We start from the raw sequence: 3,574 nt of genomic DNA on the forward strand, positions 1-3,574 counted from the left end.
ACTTTTGCACTTTACTTGAGTACAAGCTGCTGATTACTACGTATCATCTGCTTAAAAGTCTTGGAAAAGAGCAGGTAAGTTGGTCAAACACATGTAGCCCCTTAGTACCTGTGTGCTTGTTCTGGCAGACGGCGACGATATCCTTTAGGTAATGTCGATAGCGGCAGGTCCGTTGGCGCTCTTAGGGCCAAACGCAGAACCTGCTCGAACCTCAACGCTCGGCCACACGGCGCGAAGCGGGCGAGGTCGGTCCTCTCTGCGGGCAGAAAAAGAAAAGACAAATAAGTCGGCGCGCATGTTTGAAGGCGATCTTCTTCCTTTCTCCGCGAGGCGCCGCCCGGGAACTTTCAAAAGGAAGGATTTAATCTGCATTAAGCGATCGGGTCCGAGAGGGGAACCCAACCCCCTGCATTATTCAACGGCCTGTCCGTCCGTCTCGTCTAACCCTTTTCGCCGCGCCCGCCACTGTGCACAGTGGACATGTCCGGGTGTTTACCCGTATAGTGACAGGGATATGCATGCAGGGTGTCGTCCCATAGGCCGCGCAGGCCATACTTTTCGTTATACTGTACATTAAAAATTTGACAAAAGTTTGACAAAGTCAAACATTGTATCACAAATGAGACGTATGTAGACTGAGAGCCGATCTCGTCTCAGATTTTGAGGAATCTTCTCGAAATAAAATGAGGAAAACTTCCACATTTTTTTAAGGAGACTTCCTCGAAATCTAAAGGAGTTTTCGTCAAACCAGGAAAGTTCCTCAAAGTTTTCCCTTTTCCCTCAAAAAGTGAGACACAGTTTTTACCGTGGCATACTCACTAACTCACTACACACATATTTTACACGACGTCCGCCTAGAAAAGTGCAACGAAACAAGAAATCCTGCGGCGTGCAATACATACGCAGCTGTACTTTGGGCCTTGCGGCTGGCTGGCCAGCCATGATTACCCCCGATGAATGGCGCGCCGCCCCGCCCCGCCCCACCTCATCACGCCCCGCCCCGCCCCGCCAGCCGCGGCGCGCCCAGACACGCCAACGGGGAAGTTGGCGCGAGGGATAAAGTAGCTCCCCGCAGCGGGGGCGGCGTGCATTCCTCACCATCGAGCGGCAAACAAGTGAATCGCGCGGCGCTATACAGATCGCGGTAGATTAACTGCGGATAGTTGTGATATGGCCGACTGCTTGCGGTCGCTGTGGTGGCGGCGGCCGGCAGCGGCGGGGCCCCGGCAGAGGCGTGACCGCGCGGGCTCTTGCAGCGAGCGTGGTGGAGGTGCAGCAACAATAATCAATAGTACAAGTAGTATACTTTATAATCAAATTTAATATCGAGCGGATAGAGGAGCTGCGCGCGGGGGGAAAAGCCGGTGTACTGCAGAGTAACCCGAAACTTTAATAGGGTAAACATAATGGAACTCGATACACGACGGAATACGCACTTACACGCAAGCAAACCAGCGATACACTCTAAAGCGCCGTGGCCGCTTTTCTTGGCAAAATGTAAGCATTCCTATTTTGACTGCAAAATTTGTGCATTCTTTTATAGACTACCAATTTCTTTACAATGCAGCAATTTTGCCTCCTCACAAAGAATGCCACTTGACATTCAAAGACGAAAAAAATTGTCAGTCTCTAATTATATAATAATGCAAAAAAAAATTGGCAGTCTAAATAGGAATTTCAAAAGTTTGGTGAGCCACGGGGTTCCGAGAGTAGATAGGTACTACACAGATAAATAGGGCAAGGAAAGCAGAGAGCAGAGGGCATCCGGAGCTTTGCGAATGCAGTTCCTCGAAAACAAAGCTCACTTATGTAGGCGAACATCATGTCATCTCGAGACCACTACAGAGGGGAAACCGCAGGAGCCATCGCACATTGCGCATTGACCTCGCATTTATTTTATTTTTTTGTCGATCCTGAATACCTCTATCCCCCCCCCCCTCCCCTCCCCCTTTCCCACACAACGCTGCTCTGCTCGCGCGCGTTTCTCTCACCAATCGTATTATAAAGCACCGGAGTGTAATTCGATCTTGCGGTATTGTGCCGCGCGCAGTGAATGCAATGCAAGCGCGGGCAGAGCGCAGGGACCAAGAGGATGAGGAGGACGAGGGGGGCGAAGCCGTGGTGCACCGGGCCTCAGGGCCGCCGCGTCACGTCAGGCACGTCCTGTAGGTAGGAAGGGGCCCGCAACCCGCGCACCCGCGCACCCACACACGCAGGACACACATGCCGATTTAGTTTCTAAAATTCAGATATAATTATACACAGATACCCTGTTCAACTCACACTCATAAAGAAAGGGTTCAACTGGCGAAGCTTTGGACATTTTAAAAAGTTCAAATTTTCTGCTAAACACTCCAAAAGTATTCAAATATCCAGGAAAACACTTTAAAGTGTGCAACATAGTGTTGAGCACATGCATGTGCACGCGATCGCCCCCCCCCCCCTTATACAGCGCCTGACATGAATTGCAATAACTTAACTTACAAGTCTATTTATCAGTGGTGCACACTTGCGAGAGGGCCACCGACAGCATACGCGGGAGGCAGGGACACATCCTTCCTCTGTGACTTCCACTCTCAGACTGACGAGGACGTGGTCTCCAGCACACAGAACAGACGAGACCTCAGGTACCCCGGACGTCCCGGGGCCGCCCCTTTCCAGCTCGCAAGTGCGCCGGTCGAGGGATTAGCGCCAGCGTCCAGCCGGGGTTTCCTAGGATGGATATAAGGGACTGTCTAAAAACCCGATGACCACGGGAGTCTCCGGGCCAACCGACGAATATGACGACCCAAATGCGCACTCACGTCGCTCAAGAGCGCATTTAAGGATCGGCCCCCAGCCCCGCGGGAGGCGCGCAGGCACGCGCGGCGCTTTTCGATACTCCCCGAACAGCGCGACCCGATGGCGACTTGACTTTAAGTAACATACCTGTAATTTGTTAAATAAAAATCCACAAGTGATGTTGTGACGCTCGCCGTGATGCGCGCCTGCACTGGTTGGAGGCTGCACCGCGACTGACGGCCGCCGCCGCGGCGCCGAGCAGAGGGTCCATAGTCGGGTCTTCATAGGGCCAGTGGCGATAGGGTCCGGTTATCTGTGGGCCTCTTAGAGTCGAAGCACTGCCATGCCGGGTCGAACAGAGTCGATGCGCAGCCAGAATCGAATGGGAGCCTCGAAATTCAAGACTTTTCACCTTGGCCTTCTAAAACGCATGGGAGCAACAAAACTGTGCACAAAGTCATACAACAAAATTGTTATCAAATATTTTTTTTAAACGCATTGATTGTGGTGAGAACACTGAGTGTTGTACATAGTCCTATGACGGACCACCGAACATAAAAACCCGCGCTGCGTCGCAGGAAACGTGTGAAAATTTATATCTTCCCACTTAGTTTCTGTCCATTTTCGCAGTAACAACCCTATAGTCCAGCGGCGGTAGCAGCTGCTGCTCCGACTGTTTATTTTCAGCTGCTTCAGCAGCTATAATGATAAATCCCCGGACCCGGCCGCGGCGCGCCGCCCGGACAGACGGGGCGGCAGGATGAAAATTAACCCTTTTGTTTCGACTTGTAAG

General features: G+C 51.9%; 1 protein-coding gene across 3 annotated transcripts in view; it reads right to left on the bottom strand.

The window, feature by feature from the left end:
* Window positions 1-3,574, bottom strand: part of LOC113205977 (discoidin domain-containing receptor 2-like) — a 150,837-nt gene that overhangs the window by 141,305 nt on the left and 5,958 nt on the right. The window lies entirely within an intron of this gene.

The sequence above is a fragment of the Frankliniella occidentalis genome, unplaced genomic scaffold (assembly GCF_000697945.3).
Source record: "Frankliniella occidentalis isolate FOCC.00 unplaced genomic scaffold, Focc_3.1 Scaffold117, whole genome shotgun sequence".
Classification (NCBI taxonomy): Eukaryota; Metazoa; Arthropoda; class Insecta; order Thysanoptera; family Thripidae; genus Frankliniella; species Frankliniella occidentalis.